The following is a 25253-nucleotide window of genomic DNA, read 5'->3' on the forward strand; positions in this document are numbered from 1 at the left end:
GAAGATGGAAGAAAATATGCAACATTTTTGGCATATTATGCTTTATTATTTCATGAAAGGTAAAAACACAACTGAAATGCAAGAAAAGATTCGTGCACTGTATGGAGAAGGTGCTATGGCTGATCAAACGTGTCAAAAGTGGTTTGTGAAGTTTTGTGCTGGAGATTTCTCACTGGACGATGTTCCATGGTTGGGTAAACCAGTTGAAGTTGACAGAGATCAAATTGAGATATTAATTGAGAACACTCATCATTGTATTATGTGAGAGATAGCCAACATATTCAAAATAATCCACATCAATAAAGTCATTGGTGAAAATGAACAATGTGTCTTTTATTTTATGGAAAAAACTAAACGGACTTTTTGACCAACCCAATACAGTATCCTAACAGGTGGGATTTTCCCTGAGGATAATAGAATTCGGTCTGGATTTCCCCCTCTCCCTTTTTTGTTTTTAAATCTTTTTGATGTCACAATCATATCAGCACCAAAAATATATTTTATCCCCAAGTTCTATACTCTTATCTTAGCTTAAATGTTTTTACTTCAAAGTGGGAATAACAGTAAGATTTAAAAAATAATATCTAAGCTTCATCTTTAATTTATTTTTTCTTCTACTCTTAGGCCCTTTACCACATTTCCCACTTGGGGTTCTGCACGGGCAGACCACCACTCTGTTCCAAACCTGGACACTGCCATCCCAGCCCAATGCTACCTTCCAATTGCTTTGCTTCAAAGGGCTCCTTTATCAGGTTGTGGGTAGAGAACACTGCAGAAAAAGGACAATGAAATGAGTACAGCTGCTAATCAAAACGCCGCAGACTGTCAAGGGCACATCTACGTATCTATCTGTAAGAATAAAGAGCCTGATAAAGCAAATAAATAAGTAAAACAGCCATAACAACATTCTTTTCTGGAAACGCCTACATACTTTGAATGAAATGAATTGCCCCACGTTCCCTCGTCCATGAATGCACCCTTCCATTCAGCTCACATCCACTGCACCCTACAATGGACACACGGTCACAAAAGTGACAGAAACACAGCCTGTGATCTCAGGAGCCTTGCCCTCTCACACGGAGGATGGATCATAAACAAAATAATTACAAACGCATGATTCTAATATCACACTATATACGAAATCCATTCATGTGACAGTGGTGTGAACAAAATTAGGCTGGATCGTTATGAAGAGCCCAAGCTGGGGCTGAGTTTCTGGGTATCGCCTTGTCCCCAGGCTTTGTTGATTAGCAGTGGTTTCAAGCAATATCAGATCAATTTTTTTTTAAAATCAATTCTAGATAAACCAAATGAAAGATTATTTTGGCATGTCAAAGAGTGTTGTTAATAAGTAACAGACGGAAACTTGTATAAAGTCCTGACAAAGGTTTTAGCACCCTGACTTTCCCTTCTGTGCCCTTCTTCAAACTCGTCCTCTCTGCAGTGGTCTCTCCCTCCCTTTCCACTGTTTTCCTTTTCCCACGTTTACTCCCTATTCTCCTTCAGCCAAATGTACCATCTGTAAAAGTCTGCTTTGAAAAAAATCACTATCGAGTCCTGAACTTTGATTTTCCTGTTCTTAGTATAAACTTTGTCAGTTTATACCCTTAGAGGTCCTTCTTTCTCTCAACAAAAGAACAGACTAAACGAAATTATTTTTATTTCCATGTTGCTCTTGGCTGATTTTCTTATGTGCGTCAAAGGCTTTTAAAAAGTTCCCAACTCTAGATCCCAAAAGCTCAAAAAATGATTGAGAAGAAAATAAAATATCCCCCTCATCCAGAGGGGAGCCCAGGGTCCCAGGCCTCACCAGCTATTGGGGAAGGAATCCAGGACTGCGGAGCCCTCAGCAGCAAGACTTCCCACGGTCCACAATTTGCCACAAGCTTCTGCTCTGTCTGCCTCTCGCATAACCTGGGCCCTCATTAGCAGATTAGCTCCAGGATGGATGTAATGATTGGCAAATACTGTTCCACTCCTAAATACGCACCCTGGCCTCCCCAGACCCTCCCAGGACCCTGCCCCAACTTCCTCACAATCGAGAGTTAAGGTTTGGCCCAGAAGAGGGGTGTCAGGGTCCTGACCTAGCACTCTCAACCCTGGACATAACCACATGCCACCTTAACTTCCTCTTCTGAAAAATAAGGGAGTTGAGCCAATGGTCTATGTTACACTCCAACTACAATAGTGCCAGATTATTTATCCCTGAGGACGAGGACCAGATAGGAATGTAACGACCTGAAAAGCAGTTCATTTGTTAGGAGGGTGGAATCTCAGGTTTTATTTTTCTGGTGAGATAGAAGACCCAAAAAGCTGGGTTCAGGCTGCCTGGAATGGAATCCCAGCTTTGCCTTGTGCTGGTTGTATGATCTCACTGTGCCTCAAATTAACACATCTATACAATGGGGATAAGCACATTTAATTCTCAAAACAACCCCGTGTTAAGTGTGTTCGTGTTGTAAAATGCTTACAGCAGTGCCCAGCACACGGTAAGCCCCATCCATGTAAGTGTTGATTGAACAAACCCATCATTTTATTCTGTTGTTGCAATGTTCGTTCCCTAACAACTAACATCTGAAGTTCAAAAAATAAGAAACATTTACAACAGAAGGAAAAAATAAAACTGTGATGCTATAAAACACTTAAGTATCATACACGGTTGTTTAATAACCCAGCACTAAAACATCTGGGATCCAGACTACCTCGCACTGTGAATTTATGAAACTAACATATCAGAAAGTGTTCCCACCAGCAGTGTAAGATAACAATTTGTAGGGTTCCTTTTTCCATTCAGAAATGCCACAGACTTATGGGAAATTTAGGTTAGGAGTTTCTCATTTTAACTCTGCAACAACATTTAACCACACCCAGCAGGAGAATACATTGCACATTTGCGGTGCGAAGACTTAAAGGGTTGTAAACATAAAACCAGGCCTGGCACTGCTACACTTCTCGACTGAAAACAGTTACCCGAACTAACTGGGAGTTTAAAGGGCCGTACCTTATGTGGTGGGTCCCCTAGCAGGCAACTTTAGTAAACACCTAGAATGGAGAGGAAATTGCTACATCCACCGGCTAGCTGGATCAAAAGTGCCTCTGCTTACTAAATAGGTGCCCCAACCTGAGCTCAAGCGTAATTTAATAGGTGCTACTGCACTGCTAAAGGAGACCAGGTATTCCATTTTTCTGTTAAGTATTAAGGGGAGGAAACTTTCAATAACTCCCTTCACTGTTCCTCTGTTGTGAGAACTAAACCTCACAATACCTTTAAATACAAATTTAAATAGCTCACAAGCTTATCCTAAAATAGTTCTATATTAGAACTTCCCTGATGAAGATAAGATTCACTAAATGAAGTCTGGTTTATGGCTTCTCACCTTCCTCTTTCAAAGTGCATTTCTGTAAAGCTATGAGAAGGAGCTCAAACTTTGCTTAGTGAGAAAATTAAAGCTGGCAACACAATCATTTTTGTTACAGTGTTATTAAAACCCAACAAGAAAGATGAAAGTTTTATGAAAGAAGGGCGGATGGCGGCACAGCCATGCGAAAATGCTTAATGCTGCTGAATTGTGTGCTTAAAAAATGCTTAAAGTGGCAAATTTCATGAATTGTGCATTTTACCACAATAAAATAAATAACTTTAAAAAACAGCCCTGTGAGTAAGAGATAAATTGATTTTATAACAAATCATTTCTTATTAAGAAACACACAGTACTCAACTTCCAACGAGGAGCATCTCCAAAAAACCTAAATGAGCACCATGGTTCATAAACAGTCTGACATCAGGGACTAATGTGGTAAAGGCACACCTTCAGAGCTGTAACTGCTCACGTTTTGTTTGGGTTGTGAATTATACAGGATCCTGAGAAGACACATTGGGAGCTCAATTAGTGAAAAGATCCCCAAACAACACGGAAAGGCTGCATACGAATTCAAGTTAAAAGCCTGTGTAAAAACTAATTTGCATGTATGTGACAAAACAGTTTCTATTTATTTAAAGAGATCCTTATTCAAACAGACAATGTGTAAATATGGTGTCAGTTAACAGTTCACCCCGTCGACTCCTCATTCTTCGGGCTTTCATTGCACCACCTACTTAACACAGCACAGGGGTCTCTGGGTGCCCTGTCTCCCAGAGACGCTCGGAAGGCCCACGAAGGGTTAGCTAAACTGGAATTGGCAGGCCTGGCAGATAAAGTTAAAGAACTCTCCGTTCCGGGGAAAGACGTCGTAGATGATGACCAAACAGTACTTCAGAGAGGAAGTAAAGAAGACAATAATCCGAGACAACCAGGGGCAAATAGAGGTGTGGCGATAGCTCTAGACTGATTCCACAGGCCCGTTCCCCAGGGCGTCACAAGATCCTGTTAAAACTTGGAGCACCGCGCCCCAGCATCTGGGACCTAGGTCCCAATAACAGAGTTGGAGGGGGCGGGTGGGGGGGAAGCCCCTTAACACACGCCCCGCTCCAGGCCTCGAGCCCCACGCCCCACCTCGGCGTCATCACCTCCTGGCGCCACAGCGAGCGGCTGTGTGGCCACACGCCCGGGACAGTGAAACCGGCGGTCTGGGCTCTAAGCATCGGGACGCGCCACCTCCCGTCGTGCCCGCCATCCCCGTCACCCCCACGGCGCACGAACCCCGAGCGCGCGAGATGACCTAGGGTGCCAGACGAGCTGCCCCGCAAGGGGACCGGGCGGCGGAGGGGGCGGGTGCACCCAGTCGAGGACCGCCCCAACCTTGGCCCGGAGCCTGGGAGGCTTGCGCCCTCGGCACCCGCGCGCCCTGGCAAAAGTACGCGCCCCAGTTGTCGGCGTCCACTCTGCAGGAACTGCACGGGGAGGCGCGCGCGGGAGGCCCCCGGGATCCGCCAGGGAGGCTGGTCCCGCGAGGCCGCGCGGCGCTCGCTGCTGCCGCCGCCAAGGTCCCGTCCAAGTTGGGCGGGGAGTGGCCAGCAGCCGCGGGTAGAAGGAGGAGGGACGGAGGGCGAGGGCAGCGGAAACCGGGCTCCCGCGGGAGCCCTTTGCCCTCGGGCCGCGGCGCAGCTCCTACCTGAAAGACCGGGCGGCCGCAGGCACCTGCGAGGTGGCGGCGGATTCTCGGGGCTCCAGCGCAGCTGGCGCAGCTGGAGGCGCGGGAGGATGGGAAGAGGGAGGGCCCGAACGGGGACCTCGCGGCGCCGCCGCCCGGAACTTGCCGCCCGGATTCGCCCGGGCAGGGGTGGGGCGAGGCGGTGTTCAGGCCCCGTGCTTCGTGGGTCAGCCTGCCGCCCCCCCCGGGGCTCAAGGGCTCGGGCCGCTGGGCCTCGGTCCTGGTCCCGGTTTCCTGTTCCTTCTGCTCCCACTGTTTCTTTAAGTCAATCGCATCAGCCCAGGGCACTAGCATTCATCATTATTATCAGGTACTCCTGAGCCGCCCAGTGCCCAGGCACTGCTCTAGAAGCTTTGCCTATATTATCAAACTCTCAACTATTGCCGCTGGTAACTACGATTGGCCCGTTTTTAAGTAGGGAAACAGCTGAACACGAAGGTGAAATAATTTGCCTCAAGTGGTACAATTTAAAGTTAGGAGCTTTGCTGGCCTTTCTTCCGACTTCCTAGAGTACATAATGGCTAATTTACAGATAAGAAAATTGAGGTGCAGAAAAGTGAAGTTTACCAGCCTAAGTTCACCCACTTTAGAATGCAGGGGGCTGGAATTTGTGTCTTGATGTCTTTAAAGCTCAAGCTAAGAAATCTTAACATAAAATAATAAATCGGGAGTAAAAGGTGGAAAATTCCCATTGCACCAACGGAACTGTCCAAATACAGCAATTTGGATGTTTGAGTCCACTTAGAATAAAGTCGTAAGAAAAAAGGAACCAGTTGTCATGTGGCTTGACTAGCAGCCCTTTTGGAATATAGTTTTGAATAGAGGCCAGCTCCAGGCTCATTACACAACATCACATTCTGCCAAAGCCGAACGAAGCCGTGGGGTCCGCACACAGCGAACTGTTAATAACGATGGCCACTTTAAAGCACTTAGTGGATGTTGCACCGCCAAGACTGGCCGGGTTACATAATGTCTTACTGCACACATGGAACTGCATGAGATGAAAAATAGAGCATCCCGGTCCAAAGCGGGGGTGGAGGGGCGACCTTAAAAGTCTGGACCCCCGCTTTCCTGTAACCTGTAGTTGCGCAGCCCTCCTCGGAGTACATTTTTCTCTCTTGAGCACATCTTTTCCTAATGATAGAAGAGTCACACAGTCGTCACTCTTTCCTTGTTGACAGACATGATTGATGTCTTTTGAATCCTATGATACTGACAGATTTTTACAATTAAACACGTGGCCCCCTGAGCATAGAGACTATTGCCTAAGAGAAGTCTGGCAAGTGTAAGACAAGCATGTTACTGAAAGACTGAATACCCTTTCCTCCCCTTCTTTCTCAAGTTTTATTAATCACAGATGATTTGGTTTATACACACAAGTAACTGCACTCCTACAAGGTTGTCTTCAGAAATTATAGTGCCTTTGATTGAGAAGCAGCAGACTATAAAATTGCATCCCAAATTCCTGTGTCATCATGAAAACATTTGGCACGAGTCTACACCAATAGGTCTTTCTATTAACTATAATTAGAAATATAATTATTTAAGTGCCCTCACCATAATTCAATTTCTGCTTTCTTGACATACAGGAATAAAGTAGAAAAAGGTCGTATGTTTTAGAGATAAACTTAAGCTATGGACTGCCACAGATAAGTTTTAGATATAGTATGTAATCATTTCTATTTCCCCGAGAGATGTGCTGATTGTTGGGGGTTGTAATTCTTCCAGATCTTGCATATCTTCAGAGATTTTGTCAACATGAGAACATCCAAATCTGTAGAGAGTTTTGACAAAAATTTATTGGAGCCAAACAGAGGATATGCCTGCAAGCAAGGTTTCAACAGACTGAGAAAATGCTTCAGAGAATGGCAGTTTGTGGCTTCTTTTATGCATTTGGAATTAAGGAGAGTTTAAGGAAGATTACATGCGTGAAAATGGGGGAAAGTAAGTAACTGCACTCTTACAAGCTTGTCTTCAGGAATTATAGTGCTTTCGATTGAGAAGCAGCAGGCTATAAAATTGCATCCAAAATTTCTAAGTATTATCATGAAAACATTTGGCACGATTCTACAATGATACATAATTAATGTAAGTATTTGATCATTTATACACCATGAAAGTCCACTATATTGCAGGCCCTCTTGTAGTATCTGAAGAAACTGCATGAACAAAACAGATGAAGCCTGTGCTTTCCTGTAGGATAACAAACCTGAACTATGCCAGGAGATGACAGGTGCAATGAAGAAATAGAAACCAGAGTAAAGAAAAAGACCAAGACTTCTGGAGTGAGGTGGAAAGAGATTGACAGAGACCGCCTCTCTGAAAAGGTAACATTGAGCAGAAGAAAAGGAGCAAGCCTTGCAAATAAATGTCTGGGGGAAAAGTACCCAGGCAGAGGAACTAGAAGTACAAAGGCCATCATATAAGGTAGAAACGTGTTTGGTGTTTTCAAGGGAGAGTAAGGAGGCAGAGGTGAATAGAGTTGGGGGCGGGGGGGAGAAAGGAGCAAGTGCCTAAGGAGAAGAACTTTGAATTTAACATTAATTGACATGAAAAGCATTGGGCCAAAGACGGACATAATCTGACTTTTGTTTTAGAAGGACTATGCTGACTGCTATACGGAGAATAGACTGTGTGGGTGGGGGGAAGGGGGGTGGGAAGAATCATGAAGACAAAGGCACAGTCCAGGCAAGGCTGGACTTGAGTGATAGTCCTGCAGATGTTGGAAGTGGTCAGATTCTGCATCATGGTATACATAGAAAGAAACGAATAAACCAAGGAAGGAGAATTACATTTTCAGAATAAACCTTACTCAGCAAGGGATTAGTTACACCCCGATGATAAAAAGTTCTAGGGAGATGAGTTAGTGAAGACATCAATGGGGCCGATCAATTGCGTTACTGTTGCATTTTTTTTATCTTTAGCAAGGCAAATGTTCTATTTGTTGATGAAATATACGTTTGAGCTCTTGCAAATTTGTCCTGTAGAACTCCGTTCTACCACCTTTAGACCAGTTCCTATACCATCAATATCCTCATTTCAAAATTTAAGACACATTTCTAACCATCAAATTCTGATTCAGCCTTCGCCTAAATGAACGTACAACCAATTCAGCATTTTAGTTCATAACTGCAGTGCTAGTGAGATCATATATTACGCCTTTGGTCTCAAAATCATCCAGCTTCAGACCCATTACACATTAGCATTCGTTGAAGTTTCCAAGTAAAATGTTTCTACAGACATTTGAATTTGTACTTCCCTATTTCAGTTTAGATTTAGAAAGATACGTGTGTGATACCAGCAAGCATTTATACTTAGAATAGAAATGGAGGGACTGGTTATTAAAGTTTCTTTAATTACAGCAAGAATGGCAAAACTTCCCAGGGTGAGAGCCACTGGGATCTCAGTCCATGTGCCTTGTAATCTTTTAGAACCTGCAGAGAATTACAGATGTGCTTCCTTGGCAAACAGCTAAGGGGTTTGGAAAACATTTTCATCTCCCTCCATAATTTTTCATTCCAGTATAAATGTGATGGACACTATTACTAAATTGCTGTTGGTATAGGTTTTCACACTTGTACAATATGGCACATTAAAGGTGCACTTTTAAATTCAGGACAGGCTATTTGTAAAGCCAGTCAAGACACCCCTACCTCACACCATGGATACAGCAAAAGTATCTCTTAGAAACCTCTTAGCTCTCAGTTTCAGTTGAGCTTAGATTGTTACCAGAAGTCAAAACTCCCCTGTAAGGACAAAGGAGAAAAAGAAATATATAAAAATATATGATGGGGAACCCCCAAAAAGAAATTTATTTATAAAATATTATGTATTTATTCTCAAATGTTTTTTAAAAAGATTTTATTTATTTGTTTAGAGAGGGAAAGGGAGGAAGAAAGAGAGGGAGAGAAATACCTCCTAGAGACCTGGCGCAGCAACCCAGGCATGTGCCCTATATTGGGAATCGAACTGGCAACCCTTTGATTCACAGGTTGGCATTCAACCACTGAGCCACACCAGCCAGGGCCATTCTTACATGTTTAAACTTCAGTCACCTTCAAAGTACTCTCCATTTGACGTAATACACCTATCAAGATGTTTTTTCCACGGCTCAAAGCAGTTTTTGAACTCATTGATTTTGATATCTTTTAGTGCTTCTGCCGTTTTTTGCTTCTCCTCGTCCACATCAGCAAAATGTTTCCTTTTGAGGACTTTTTTTTTTATCAGGGGAAATAAAAAAGATTTTTCAGGGTGAGATCAGGTGAATAGGGAGGGTGGGGCATGGGGGTCATGCTATTTTTGGTCAAAAACTGCCAACCACTCAGCACAGTGTGGGCAGGTGTGCTGGTAAATCACCCATCATGAAATGGGCAAACTCACTGAGTCTTCAAAAAAAACTCAGTGAAGCTGAACGCAGCCTCTCACACACACCACCAGCTGGTACACTGATACAGATGGGTTCCTAGAACACTCACCTGGCAGGGGAAGCCTGTACTACACGGGGCTCATCCTCCAGGAGATAATTTCATTTTGTGGGGTCCCCCTTCATCACACACACATGTGTTATATTTATATGTGTTATATATTATAAAATAGAATTGGTTTATATATAAATATGTTTTATATTTATGTTGTATATTATAAAATATAAATGTTTTACATATAGTACTTATGTTATATATCATATTATATATTATATACTTATTATTTATATATGTTTTATGTATGCATATATATTATTTCTTTGATGGAACTCTCTGTTTGACTTCCATGTTAACTTCGAATTACAGGCCCTCCGCCCAAAAATCTCCACTGTACTTACAACAGCAACTCAGGAAACCAATTTCAGGGTTATAGATCCTTCACATTAAAATACGAGAAAAAGACCTCTGTGTATCAGCAAGAATACTTTGCAATTCTTTGTTCATCTCATATCAACTGCTTGGAATCTGCATAGGTTCAAAATCCTCAGGACCAGATGAATTTGGGAAATTCAGAATATGATGAATTTTGGAAAATTCATATGGCTTATATTATAAAGCATGCCCAGGGAGGCCTGGAGCAGCACCACCCTATAACGAAATACCCTCATGTTTCTGCAGCAAAACATGTGAATAGGCACACTGCTTGGGGAAATAAGAACTGTAAATAGGCGCAAATCAATTCAGGCCAGGTTTTGCTGCCAAACGAGTATTGAACAAAACTTTCAGTTTTCAGAGTGTTTTGGATTTTAGAATTGCGGATAGGGCATCATGGACCTGAATTAAAACAGAATCGAGTAGACCCTGCAGACAAGGAAGAACTGTTTAAAAGCCTTTTCCTACCCTACCAATTCATTCAATATCTTAAAAAATGGTATGTTTTTGCCAACTAATCAGAGGTGTTGCATTTTTGTATTTTTTAAAAAATTGTATTTAACAGACTCAAAACTCATGTGAGAGTCACTTTGGAGGAGATTTTTTAAGTGAATTACAAATGTCTACTTCCAAGCTTTTAAAAGTAGGCGGGTGTGAGACTTGTTGAAGTGGCACCTGGTTTCTGAAGTCAGCTGGCTAAGAAGGGAGCCCTTCCGAAGGTCTGCTTCCACTATGCTCCCGCCATAGCCCAAGTTTCTTTTAAAAGCAGAAACTCTCCTATTTATTATTAAAGTGACACTTTGAAGTCGAAGGGACAGTGTAAATTATTTTAAAATTCTGGTTTACTATCACAGAATCAATAGGCACTTATTATTATAGAAAAGACAGAATGTGGAGTACTAGTGGTTTTAGAAAATAAGAATGTGCCGTTCCTACCAATCCAAAAGAACCTGTGCACCCCAATGTTCATAGCAGCACAATTTACAATAGCCAAGTACTGGAAGCAACCTAAGGGCCCATCAGCAAATGAGTGAATGAAAAAACTATGGTATATTTACACAATGGAATTCTACACAGCAGAGAGAAAGAAGGAACTTATACCCTTTGCAACAGCATGGATGGAACTGGAGAGCATTATGTTAAGTGAAATAAGCCAGACAGTGAGGGACAAATACCATATGATCTCACCTTTAACTAGAACATAATAAATAGAAGAAAAAAGGAAACAAAATATAACCAGAGACATTGAACTTAAGAACAATCTAACAATGGGCAGGGGGGAGTGGGGAGGGGACAGTGAGGAGAGGGGATTACAGGAACTACTATAAAGGACACATGGACAAAATCAAGGGGGAGGGTGGGGCTGGGGGAGGGAGGGGGGATCAGCTGGGGTGGGGTGGAGGGATGGGGAGAAAAGGCACACAACTGTAATTGAATAACAATAAAAAATTTTAAAAAAGAAGAATGTGCAGTTCCTTTAAATTTGAAAGGCACTCAGCCATGATAAAACCAGTGATCTTGTCCATGATACCAAATATTATCATCATTACTCATCCTCTCTACCCAGAACAGTGAATATAGCTCACTGAAGTTTAAATGTCTGGCTTCCATCCCATCATCTGTATCAATGACATTGTGTAGCAGTTGGTACACTTCTAGCTTTCCCTTTTTGCTTCAAGAACTTTTTGCCTCTGAATGATGCAGTGAATAAGTTTATATTTGAATTTATCTTTGTATCTCTATCCCAGAATTAGAATTTTATTCTAGCCAAAGCATCTCATTCATCAGGGGTTACATTGACTCAGTTTTTCCATAAATGTTGTTTTTGTTATGGAATTCATACATGATGGAAAAATATCTTCCCCTTCATTGCATGTTTCCTTTATTCAGTGGCTCTGGGCTCAATCAGAGCAACACACATTTTTTATTGTAAACATGTAATAAACATTCCCTTTATTATGAAATGAAATTAATTCATAATTTAAAAAATTGCATATAACATATTGATAAAAACAGAGAAATAAAAGAAAGTAAATTATAATAAAATAGAATGTCTTCAACATGTAAAATTCTCAAACAAACCACACTGGAGAAAATAATAAAGGAGTCAGATGTTGGTACTACCTATAACAAATACAGTTTTCTTTTAAAGGCAAGTTTCCATCTAATTATTGTTTACACCATTGCTTCTCAAATTTCAAGTGCATAAGAGTCACCCATGGCTCTTGTTAAAATGTGGATTCTGATTTCACAGGTCGAGAGTGGGGCATTTCTAGCAAGCTTGTGATTCAGATGCTGATCAGTGTGTATCTGACATTAATTCTATCCTTTTGGTTGACCACTGTAAAATAATTTTTATAGGCACAAACCTGATGAAAATAGGTTGATTAATATATAATATGTACGAACAAAGGAATCTTTTCTCATAACTTTGTTTACAAATTCAAAAGTTAAAAGAATCTGTTTAGGCTAACACTTAAGAGAAATTGACTTTTGTAATGAATGTTGAAACAATTTAGGTTCAGTTGTTGTAAAAGAGGAATATACTAAATTATTTTCTTTTTTCTTTCCTTTGGATTTTTGTTTTTATTCAATTGAGGTAGTAGTACACCAATTACAGCATATGGATAGTAAGCAATGTAAATTTGTAGTTTTATACAAATTACATACAAATCATCAAAATTTTGCATATCATTATTGAAGACAACAATGAGTTAAAATCTGTTCAAAAGAAATAAAAAGAATAGAAAAACTAAATGTTGAACTCCCTACAGTAAGAAACCATACACTTGTAGGGACTAAATGAGCCGGGAGAAGGGGATGGGGGTAATCGGAAAGAAAGATGAAGAAGTGACTATTGTTTTAGGAGTAAGTTACGAATCACCTGGCCAGCGGAAGAGCCTGAATAATGTTTCCCTGTCACAGATGACTGAACTGTGGCTCCCAACAAAACACATCCCTGGCGACATCCCTGGCAAATTTTTTTCAGGTAAAAGGATGTCACCATTCTGTCTTGCCTGTGGGCCACAGTTCGGTCGTCTGTGACAGGAAACAGTGGATTAGCCTTCCTCATAACTTCTTTGCCATGAGAATATCTGCTATTCAGGATTTCATTCTGACCCATGAAAAGAACTGGTTGGTAAAATAGGAATGAGGAAAATCTTGGTAGCAACTGTCTATTTTCTTTCAATTTTTTATTAGAGTAAAATACACATAAGATAAAATTTACCATCTCAACTATTTTTACGTGTACAATTCAGTGGTATTAAATACATTCACACTGTATTTAATGTGAAACCATCACCTTAAATGGTGGTTGTGCAACCATCACCACCTTCCATCCCTACAGCTCTTTTTCATCTTGTAGAATGGACACATTATACCTGCTAAAGAGCAGCTCCCCTTTCCCACCTCCCACCAGCTGCTGGCAACCACCATTACACTTTCTGACTTCATAATTTTGGCCGTTCTAAGTAACTCATATTAGTGGGATCATATAGTACTTGTCTTTTTGTGCCTGGTTTATTTCATTTAACACAATGTCCTAAAGTTTCATCCACATTATAGCATAATGCAGAATTTCCTCCCTCTGTAAGACTGAATAGTATTCCATTGTATGTACATACCACGTTTTGCTTATCCATTCATGGACAGTTGGGTTGCTTCCACATTTTAGCTACTGTGAATAATGATGCGGTGGACATGATTGTACAAATATCTCTTTGGAATCCTGCTTTCAATTCTTCTGAGTAGCTACTCACAAGTGCAATTGCTGGATCATAAAAATTAAACATATTTTTAATTTTTTTTTTAGAAATCACTGCACTGTTTTCCAAAGGGGCTAAACCAACAGAGCACAAAGCTTCTAGTTTCTCCACATCTTAGCCAACACTTGTTATTTTCTGCTTCTTTTTTATAGTAGCCATCCTCATGGGTGTGAGCTGGCGTCTCATTGTAGTTGTGATTTGTGTTTCCGTAATGATAGTGATGTCGCTCACCTTTTCATGTGCTTATTGGCCATTCATATATCTTGGTCTCACTTGGGACCTGAATTGTATGCTACTGAATTGTATTTGCTAGTATTTCATTGAGGATTTTTCTAACAATGTTCATCAGGGATGTTAGTCTGTAGTTTTCTTGTAGTGTCTTGTCTGGCACTGGTGTCAGGGTTATGCCAGCTTCATAGAATGTGGTAAGCAGTGTTTCCTCCTCTTCAATTTTCTAGAAAAGTTTGAGAAAAATTGGTATCATTTTCTCTTTAAATGCATGGTAGAATACACCAGTGAAACCCACAGGTGCAGGATTTTTCTCTGTTGGGAGAATTTTGATTCAATCTCCTTAGTAGTTATAGGTCTACTTAGATTTTCTATTTCTTTGTGATTTACTCTTGATAGGTTTTGTGTTTCTAGCAATTTGTCCATTTCATGGACATTATCTAATTTTTGGCATGCAATTGATTGTAGTATATTTTTAATTTATTGATTTCTTAAAGAGGGAGGGAAAGGAACAGGGAAAGAAAGAGAAACATTGATGTGTTGTTCCACTCGTTTAGGCATTCATCGGTTGATTCTTGTATGTGCCCTGAGCAGGGATCAAACCTGCAACACAGAGTATCAGGATGATGCTCTAACCAACTGAACTACCCAGCCAAGATGTAGTAGTTTTTCTAATTTTTTAAAAAAATTTTCAGTTACACTCAACATACATTATTATATTAGTTTCAAGTGTACACCCAAGAGATTAGACATTACATAACTGAATAATGATCATCTCAATAAATTTTGCACCCAACACCATACATACATAGTTATTAGAATATTATTGACTTTATTCCCTATGCTATGCTTTACATCCCATGCCTATTCTATAACAACCAATATGTACTTCCAAATCCCTTCCCCTTTTCACTTATCCCTCAAACCCCTTCCCATCTAGCAACTGCCAAAATGTTCTCTGTATCTATGAGTCAGTTTCTGTTCTGTTCATTCATTTATTGTTTTTAGATTCAATTGTTGATAGACATGTATTTATTGTCATTTTATTGTTCATATTTTTGTTTTTCTTTTTCTTCTTCTTAAAGAAGACCCTTTAACATTTCTTGTAATACTGGTTTGATGGTGATGAACTCCTTTAAGATTTTTTTGTTTTGTTTTTTGGTTGGTTTTTTTTTTTTGGTCTGGGAAGCTCTTTATCTCTCCCTCAATTCTAAATGATAGCTTTGCTGGGTAGAGTAATTTTGGCTGTAAGTCTTTGCTTTTCATCATTTTGAATATTTCTTGCCAATCCCATCTGGTCTGAGAGATTTCTATTGAGAAATCAGATGACAGTCTTATGGGAGCTCCCTTGTAGGTAATCTACCATTTTTCTCTCACTGCTTTTAAGATTCTCTTTAAACCTTTTGCATTTTAGTTCTTTAACCTTTTGTATTTTAATTATGATGTGTCTTATTGTGGGCCTATTCGGGTTCATCTTGTTTGGGACTCTCCACACTTTCTGGACTTGTATGTCTATTTCCTTTACTAGGTTAGGGAAGTTTTCTGTCATGATTTCTTCAAATAGGTGTTCAATTTTTTGCTCTCTCTCTTCCCTTCCAAGCAGCCCCATGGTGTGAATGTTGGTGCACTTGAAGTTGTCCCAGAGGTTTCTACACTATCTTCATTTTTTTTTTGGATTCTTTTTTTCTTTCTTGCTCTTCTAAGTGGGTGTTTTTTGCTTCCTTATATTTCAAATCACTGATTTGATTCTCAGCTTCATCTATCAGAGTCATGTGAGAGTTAGCAGCCTGCAGTGGGCTTTGTCAAATACTCCAAATGTTACAAGAACAAAATTGGTCAAGGTGTGAATGTACCTAGGTAACTTCCTTACCCTTGTTTCTTGTGGTCTATGATCAGGAGAGTGGGTAGGAAGGATCCAGGCAGGGGAAGTCAATATGAAAGGGAAGAGGACACAGACAGGCTAAGCTAATCTACATGATAAAGATCTAGGAAAAATCGAGGAAGAGAGATGAAGAAAATCTGGGTGGGAAATAAGATAGAGGGAAGCGTTAGAGCATGGGCCAAGAGCTCTAGTGTGGCTGCATGAAGGGACTGGAGCCATATTCTGCTGAGGGTATGAATTGGATTCTCTTTTATGGTATTTATAATATGTAAGTATCAGAAATCCTTTAAAATGACTATTTGTAGTTGTTGGAAAGTGATTCTTTGACCATGACTGTGAGAACTGAGCCACAAAGAGCCCCAGGATTTCTTAGGGTTTCATAGTTTTAGTTAAAAAGTTACTAAAGCGGGAATTTCATAGATAGTCAAGGAGAAGACATAAGCTAGGCCTTTTTGTTGTTGTTGTTATTCTATGTGGAAATTAGTAAGACTCTTCAAGGGCATCTGACCTCTGAAGAGATTGTTTCCCAACTAGTTGAGAAAAGGGTTTGTAATTTAGGGGCACATAAAAGAAAACAAACAGGAAAATGAGTTACACTGTCAGCTTGCAAAAAAAAAAATGGAATGGCAAATAGGTAAATGAAAAAGTATTTCACTTCACCGGAGGGTTTAAAATATTTTTAAAAGCACCATAATATATCAAAGCTGTGGCACCTGAGGAGAAAAGCTGTCTGAGACAAAACCGCGCTCTAACTCAGTGCTGTTTGAGCAGTGCTGGGCTGCCACGTTCTGGGAGGGCTGAGGGCAGTGGGAGAGGCTGATCTTCGAGCGTGGAGCCCTGGCATAGTAGGTGAGAAGGGCTTCAGTAGATTTCTGGTTGTAGGGATGATGGCAGCACCTCACTTTGGCAGAGAGTACGCAGCTTCATTGACAAAACCTTGGATTGATAGTACACAGAGGTGTATAGGTATAGGTGAGTACGTATAGCTATAGGTATACAGGTATATATGTATCGAAGGGGTTATGTCAGAAGGCAGATGGCAATGGTTTTACTTGGGCCTCAAATTCATTCAAAACAGGTAAGGTTTTGCACTAATAAGAGCTGAGTTATCTGTTCCTCTGATACTGTTTGGGGCCATTGAAGAGAGGGCTGTGTCAAGTGGTGACCACAGCAGGGTATAACTTGCAAGATAGTTGGCTGGCCACTATTGATTGGTGGCTTCCTCTCAACAGCAGCAAAAACCCCTGGACACTGACTTGTGGCCCCCTGGTGCAGGTGGCTGGCTGAGGCTGTGTTCTCTTGCTCTTGGGCTGCTCTTGGCTGTGATAACTCCAGGTCCACATCTCAGCTTTCCTTCGTTTCCAATGACCTGTTTTGAGAATAATTACTCTATAAGGATGCGTGTAGACACTTCTATTTTACAGTTACACTTGCAGCTCCTGGCAAAATTCTCTCACGAATTTTTCGTGGTTTTGATGTGCCCATATCTCTTCAAAGTGCCAAGTGATTATTGTCCAATTATTTCAGCTGGGGAAAGGGAAGGCACAGAGTGAACAGTGGAGGGGATTGAATAAGGTGTGTGCAGGGGAGGGGAAGGGAGAGTGGGGTTGTCATAGAGAGAAAGCAAGATGAAAGGAAATTAACCAAATTGTGTATAGTATAGGAGGTGATATTTTTGTGGCTTTTGTTTTTTCTTTATGCATTTATTTTGAAAACTAGTTTAAAAAGAGCCACTTATTACTTTTGTAAGCAGAAAACTGCTCATGAATATTATTTTTCTCAGATGAGGAAGAATCACAATGAGCCAGCAACAGTGCCGTAGTAATTAGTTACTGTGAATAAGCCTCGGCTGGTAAATCGAATACATAAACATGACTTTTCTGATTATTTTATTTATATGGAACCAAAATTGACTGAATACCCATATCCAAAATTTTTCCTTATAATGTGTAATTATCAACCCAAAGCAATGGCTTTAGTGGATTGCCCCTGGGGCCCAGGTAGCTTCACTTACTTAGATATAAATAACAAATTTGTGTTTATTAAATTGGAGTATGGAAACTGAGGGGATATATCAGAATCAAGATTCACGATGGTTGCAATAGAGCAGTGGGTTTTAACCAAGAAGTTAAGCGGTAATAAAAATCAACTCCACATTTATGGATGGGAGGACACTAGTGAGCTGAAACAATGAAAGACCCAAGTGCTTTGGTTGACTGACACTTCAGTGCTTTGCTTGACTGGTCAAAGCTACTGTGATGTTAGGCGGCATTAATAAAAATGACACACCTAGAATAAGGCAAAGAATACTTCCCCATTCTCTGATTAAATGACAACCTTTATCACGTGTATATTTGTGCCCTTATTAGCCCAAGAGCATTGAGTGGGGGAGGGGAGAGAGGAGAGATGTTTCTCATCCCAGAGAATTTTGAAGGCATTGCTCAACTCCAGTAAAACAGTGCTATCAATGCTGCTGTTCCCGAAGTTCACACACCTCTTCGGATCTAATGCTTAGATTGGCTAGAGAGCAGATACCTTATGCAATTTCCCTAACTTGTGACTTCCTCCGCATGAGAGTATTTGTAAAAAAAAAAAAAAAAAAAATACATAAAGTCTTTCAAAAATTGTTAGAGCTAAACTTGTTCGGAAGTCCAGGACAAAATCAAATTTGAAATTAATGGATAGAAGTTTTCTACTTTCATTTGCTAAAACCATAAACTTGGATTTGGTCCTGGGAAGAGAACATGTTTTTAACGACATCTCCTGTAAGAGGATTTCTGGTTGGCTTGATTGATGTCGATTCTTTGCCAAAAGTCTTTCAGCTGGCATCTAGATAGGCTCTCTGATTCGTCATCTCATAAAATTTTCGATCTTCCTTTTTTTTCCCTTTCTTCCCCCCTTCTTTCTTTCTCCCTCTCTCTCCCCACCCCTTCCTGTCTCTCTTGCCCTCTCCCCCTCTCTTTTTCTTTCTCCTCCCTCCCTTTATTCCTTCCTATCATCTTCCTATAGAGTCAGAGTGCCAAGCACAAAATCGTTAGTGACTGGTAATAGTAGCCCCAATCTTTATATAGCTGAGGCCCCCAGGCCAGCTGAAACTATTGCAAATTCAGACAAGCTTAGGGAGGTTCCATGGTCAGCTCTATTTTTTGAGGCTGAGGACTCCCCTGGGAAAGAAAACTAAGGAAGGAGAGTCGAGACCAGAAACTTGGTCCAAAGATAATGTGCTCGACCAGACTGCGATGGGCTGCCAAGGACAGAAAGCAACAGAATTACTTCAGCCGCTGGAGGAAGGCATGGGGCACGGGGCCGCCTAGAGGCCGCTGGAGGAAATGAGTGTGGGAGCCTGAGCCGCAGGAATGGCAGACTCCCAAAGGGAGAACAGGGACAGAGTCCTAAGATCCTGCAGGTGGGAGTGAAGTCAAAGGAAAAGGCTGTGAGCTAGGGAATCAGAGTGTTCTGAACTATTATGAAAAATCTGAAGAGAAAACTGACGTACTTCAACAAGCGTATGCATCAGGAAGAAATACTGATAAAAGGCAACTCACCTGTGCTATTACAATGTCCTCTGTTTACAAACACCCCTTCGAGATTAGAGAGAACCTACTGATTGCTCATTCTAAAGTTACTGAAATGGGTATTCAAAAGGAATTTTTTTGCTCACTAATAGTACAGCAAAAAAATGCTGCAAATCTCTAAAGAAATAAGAGCACCAGTTTTGCCTAACAAATAATTATGTGTTTCAAAACATAATTAAATCTATGTTGTAAATACTTCTCGTATTTGACAAAAAGGTATGTGCTCATTGAAATGTCTCTCTTATAATTATTTCTCTATCCCAAAATTAACAAGAAAAACAGTAATCAGGTTTGGGGGAAAATTTTATTGCCATTATTATTGTAAATACAGAAAATGAATTCTTCACAGTGTGTGCGGGCTTAGCTGGTCATAGACAAACATTTGTAGCACTTTAATAATGTTAGGCTTCAATAAGCTTTTTAATAGCACCTGGTGATAATATGGTCTGTCCTCAACACTGCATTTTCCAATTTGTGGATATCACACCCATACACCTGTGAGCACATCCCCAGGTTTCAGCTCAGGCCCTCTGACCCTGCTATGGGCACTAAAAACCCATGGTTTTTCATTGGCCCCCAAATGTTTATTGTTGGGGCCAGTGATAAACCCAGCCCAGCTTTCTTCTTTTTCCTACACCAAGAAAGGAGAAAATAACATGAATTGTACGTGGCATGAAATTGTCTTCTGGGGATCATGACTTGCGTTAACTATGCGTAGCTTTGTCTCTTGCATGTGGGACGTGTGCCCATTTCAATATTTACAAAATGTATTATTAGGAAACATGGAATAATAAAACATGAAATGAGGCAAAAGGATAAGAATTTGGTTTTTATTTTGCCTTTGGTACAGTGATTTTGTCTCAATCTTGGAACAAACTTTAAAAATAGAGGTTGTTAAGCTAGGCTGGAAACAATTTTTAAGCAAGAGCAGGACCCATATTTAACTTTTGGAAGTATGCAGATCCCTGCTCGGAGGATAGAAAGGGATGGGAAAGATTAGTATGTGACATTAGAGAGGCCCATATTTAACAACAACAGTAACAGAAAACACCTTTGGTCAATTTAGCATTGGGAGAAACAAAGGATAAGCATTTCATGGTTTGGGTACGCGTGTGTGTGTGTGTGTGTAAATGGTAAGTCTACTTTCAAAGCTCTTACTGTCCGACTCCCCACACCCCCCCCACAGACTCACCACCAGTGGTCCATATTGAAGTGGGTCTGACTAACGATGGCAGAGTCTTCCTCAGGGCTACCCCATTGCTCCTTTCCTTCCTGCCATTCATTAAAACATTGCTTTCCAAAATGGAGTCTTTCAAAAATTCTTCTCCCTCCCCGTACTAGGAAATAAACAATTCTCTTAACACAAAAACACCTCACCCCAACTTTACAAGACCATGGTCAAGAACTTGACCTATCGTTTTGGAAAGGTTGCCTACTTTAATATGGAGCTTACTTAACAAAAGAAATGCCAAAATAACAGAGGATACTCACTAATTTACATTATCATTGAGTCTATAAGGGGCAGGAAAAGGAGAACCTCTGTGAAGAGAAATTGGGAGAAAAAGTAGAGTTCACTCTGTTTTGAAATATCCTAAGTGAATATGGTATAAAAACCACAACGCATAGTTTTATCCTCAAAGGATGTAAAGGAAATAGAATCTTTAGAGAAGTAGCTCTGTGTTTGTGCTGGGGAGAGAGCTCGCAAGAACATTTGGTAAGGAAGTCAAGCTTCAGCCACATACTTAGTTTTTTCAGCCTGAGACCAAAATTATAAAAATTAGAAGAAACTTTCTCTTTAGGACCGAATTGAAGGGTTTACAGTACAGATCCTAGCAGCTAGCTCTGTGCGAACTATTTCTCCCCCTTTACTCTAAACTCTGCAATGAGATCACAGTGCCTCCACTCCGGGCTTCCCAGTCCTCCACTTCCCTTTCTGCTAGACGCCCAGGACTGTTATCAGCATCATTGCCAGATAATTGGTATTACAAATAGTTATTGATACATAACCAAAAAATAACATGTTTAGCAGCAATATACTGATGTTGTCTTATACATATCCAGAAGATTTTACACAGAATAAAAGATGATTATACCTTATGTGACTTGTAGAACTTGAATGTTGATGCTGAGCTTATACCAAATTTTATCCAAGTTGAAAGAACTGTGTACTGATGTTAAATATTTACACTTAATAGCTGGATTTTATACACTATGAACTTAAAGATTAATTAAAAATTTGCCCTCTTACTAAAGTAGAAACTTCTCAAAGCATGACCTGTTTCTTCTTTGGTCTTGTCATTCAAACCGTGAACCACTGAACTAATCTAAGTAATGGCTCATCTGTCACTAGGGGGGGTTAAAGCATTTCCATCCCCAGTTGCCGCGAGAAAGAAAGGTTCTAGGAAGTTGTCCTTTCTCCCACTGTGGGAGTATTAAACCCCCAATAGAACAATGCTAAACTTTTTTGTTTCATATTCTGTTTTTCTATAAACAAACTTTATCTGTGGCCTCGTAACAGACAGTCAGTTCCAGGAAACACACAGCTAACAATGTCATTCCCCTTGCACTGCACATAATATAAAAACAGAGTTTAAGTAAATATTTGAATTAGGACAATTTGAAAAATTTAACTTTGGAGTAGCCTTTCGCTGGCACGTATTGATCACTTCTTTCCAGGCAGCTGTTTCAGTGGGTTCGATCTGCCAATACGTGCACCATTTAAATGACGCTAGTTCGGTGGAACATTTTCTAGCAGAGTATAATCCAAAAACAAAACAAAATAAAACAAAAAACCCATGAAATCCGCAGCATTTGCAGAATGCAGATTCAGCTCCTGTTGCATATCGAAGGAAAGCTGGTCTATAAACAGCAGAAGAGCAGCACCTAGTGATAAACTCAGATATAGCAGAAAGATCTTCTGTCACCAGTGGCTTATTAAATTTGAGGTTAATGTTACCATTAAGTGGCTTTTTTTCCCCTTGGTATTTTAACCATGGAATTGTTCTGTGAAATGACAGGCAGGCACTGGCTGATCGCTCAGGTCCTTTGAGCTCTGTTTGTAATTCTCCCATTGGGTTATTACTATGTACTTTTCATTCTCATTGCCCCACGGTCTTTTTAAGTGAACGTGTCCATTAGGTAAAGGAAACTTACTTAGGCCTAGCTTTTATCTTTTATGTCAATTAGCTTCTTCGGGATGGTGAGGAAGAAATAGAAAGCCTTATGTACACTGGGACAATGTGATGGGAAATCCCAAGAAAGTCCCTTTTCTCCTATTGCGCCCCTTTAAAAAAAAAAAAAAAAAGGAAATAAAAGCCAGGGCAGGATTTCTGGATATCTGCATTGTTGAAAAGGGAAAAGAGAATATGGGCCTTTGTATAAAAATTATACTGTTGATCTGCTAACCGCAGGTGGTGTTTATAGGATACTACATCCCTTCTTAAGTCATAAGGATGCACTTACTTTATCAAGTTGTTTTATGTCAGAAAATATGACAATATCTGTATGGAAATACAATAGGAGCCTAAGTTTGCATAGTCAAGCTCTCCCAAGTAAAAATTTTAAAATCTTTGTTATTTTATTTTTCTACAGATTAGAGGAAAATACTTATCTATGGAAAGCAGTCAGATAAAGAAATAGATAAAACCTTTGGATATGCAGAGATACAATGAAAAAACTACTAAATTAAATCGAGCATCAGGAACATGGACTTCTTTGAAAGTTGGCATTACCAGGGGACTCAAAAGGTGCCCATCAGAGCTTTCTCCCACAGGCGGAAGTTCTTGCTGGACTCTTGTGGTTAGTCTGTGACCTGGTGTCTTCCTCTTTCCAACAGAGTCGTGTGACACTGCGTCCCATGCAAAATAACCCTGAACGGGTGACTTGAGTGCTCTTCTTCCATGTGTCCACATACAGTGCACAGGCATTGACAATGCAGTCTACAGCCTGGTAACCTGACCTGGAAAACCTTCCTGGGTTTCAGTGTGGGTTTCCATGGAGAGGTTTAAGGCGCCAAGATATTAAATGTTTCCTAGTGAAGGCCAGAGGAGCTAGTTTTCACAACAAAATGGTCCAGATAAACTAGAGATTGTGATAAGCAGGCACCTCATAAGTAAATTAATTAATACTTCCTAGGCATCTAGGAAGTATTGAAAGTATTGAAAAGTTGAAAGAAAGCAACCTGACCCATCGGTCAGGCATTGTTTTCAGCTCTGGGATGTAGTGGTGACTGAAACAAAGTCCTGCCTTCGCGGAGCCTTCATTGTAGTTGAGAAGACACATAGTAAACAAATAGCCAAGTGCTGCGCAGAATAAAATCAGGATAGAAAATTGAAGGTCCTGATATTTTAATCTTTGCTTGTAAAACACAGAGTAAGGATTTTGTTTCCTGACCAGTCAGAAACTGGTTTGGAGAGGTTCACCCCACCAAGTCACTTCTGGCCTGTGGATAGGGATTATTTGCCTGTGAATCCCCTGCCAGGTCCAGATCCTCCTGAATTCTCACCTCTCCATTCATCCACACCAGACGCTCATGCCTACAAATGCTATCAGTTCCCTCCCAGCTTTACATCCCTTTTCAAGAAGCTGGGTGAGAAGGGTAATTCGTTTTTATGCTCCTTCAATTGTGTCCTCCTTGGCCTATGCTATGTTTGTTGACAAGTTTTAATTATTTTACGACACAGGCACCAGTGCTGGACTGAGATCACCAATTTGTTATTCAGAGGCTGTTAATTATTCAGCGGGTGGATGCTGGCTCCCAATTACTGCCTATTTGTGTGCCACAAGGGTCAAAATTAGGCCTTCTTAGAGGAGCTCTAGGTGAAATCTTCCCAGCAAGCATGCAATTGGTCAATACACAGTGTGCAGTGCTTACTATGTGTCCATCGCTTGTACCAGATGCAGGGGGATCTAGCTGGCAGTTCCTGGCTCTCAAGGAGATAACATTCTCACTGATAAAGGCTTCTTAGGAACAGGCATTTTGGCCACATAGGCACATTTGCTCTTTGGGGATCTCTTTTAAGTCATGGAATCTTAGATATGGAAGGAGTCTTAGAAATTATCTAGTCTAACCTCCATATGTTGCTGGGAGGGATAAGATTATGAGAGGTTTTGATTTACACAAGGCCACACAGCCCTGGTGTCTTTTGACCGCACCAGGCTGCTCCTCATCATATTCATTTTGTTTTAGCCCACACCCCCTGAAGCAGCCAGTCAGCACACGACAGCCATCCATCCCAGTCCTCCTCCACTTTAAGGACAAGAGCCCACACACGAAGCACTGAAAAATGGAAAAATAGCCATCACGATGCACTAATTAGGAATTCTGGGATTTGTACATCAACACACCAAAATGAAACTTTGATTTTAGTTGTCCTTTGTTCTCATTTTAAACTAGAGCCCTGGCTAGTGTGGCTCAGTGGATTGAACACTGGGCTGCGAACCAAAGGGTCGCCAGTTTGATTCCCAGTCAGGGCACATGCCTGGGTTGTAAGCCAGGTGCCCAGTAGGAGGCACGTGAGAGGCAACCACACATTGATGTTTCCCTCTCTTCTCCCTCCCTTCCCCTCTTTCTAAAAATAAAGAAATAAAATCTTTAAAAAAATAAAATAGAAGTAGCAAGAAAGCTGTTTCGTAGTTTTTTCCTTTATAACTGAGAGTAGAATCAGCAGCTCTTACAATGTCGCCTTCCTGCGTATGCAGCATCATCTTCATTCCTGTTATGTCCTTGATTTGAGTACAGGACCTACACTTCCTGGCTCAGACACCAATTAGTAGTGTTACCTTTGTGATCTAACACCTTAAAACCTGGGCTTTGTCATCTGTAACACGGGAAAGATACTGACAACTGTGGAGG

The 25253-nt window shown here is 40.7% G+C and overlaps 1 protein-coding gene across 1 annotated transcript in view; it reads right to left on the reverse strand.

The window, feature by feature from the left end:
* The window catches only part of PLD1 (phospholipase D1), a 182520-nt gene extending 177308 nt beyond the window's left edge, over nt 1-5212 (reverse strand). The window contains exon 1 of the mRNA XM_053918079.2: nt 5053-5212. The gene's annotated coding sequence lies outside the window, so the exon portion shown is untranslated. The remainder of the gene's footprint in view (nt 1-5052) is intronic.
* Between the last annotated feature and the right edge of the window lie 20041 nt (nt 5213-25253).

Source organism: Desmodus rotundus, chromosome 2, assembly GCF_022682495.2.
Source record: "Desmodus rotundus isolate HL8 chromosome 2, HLdesRot8A.1, whole genome shotgun sequence".
In the NCBI taxonomy this organism is placed as follows: Eukaryota; Metazoa; Chordata; class Mammalia; order Chiroptera; family Phyllostomidae; genus Desmodus; species Desmodus rotundus.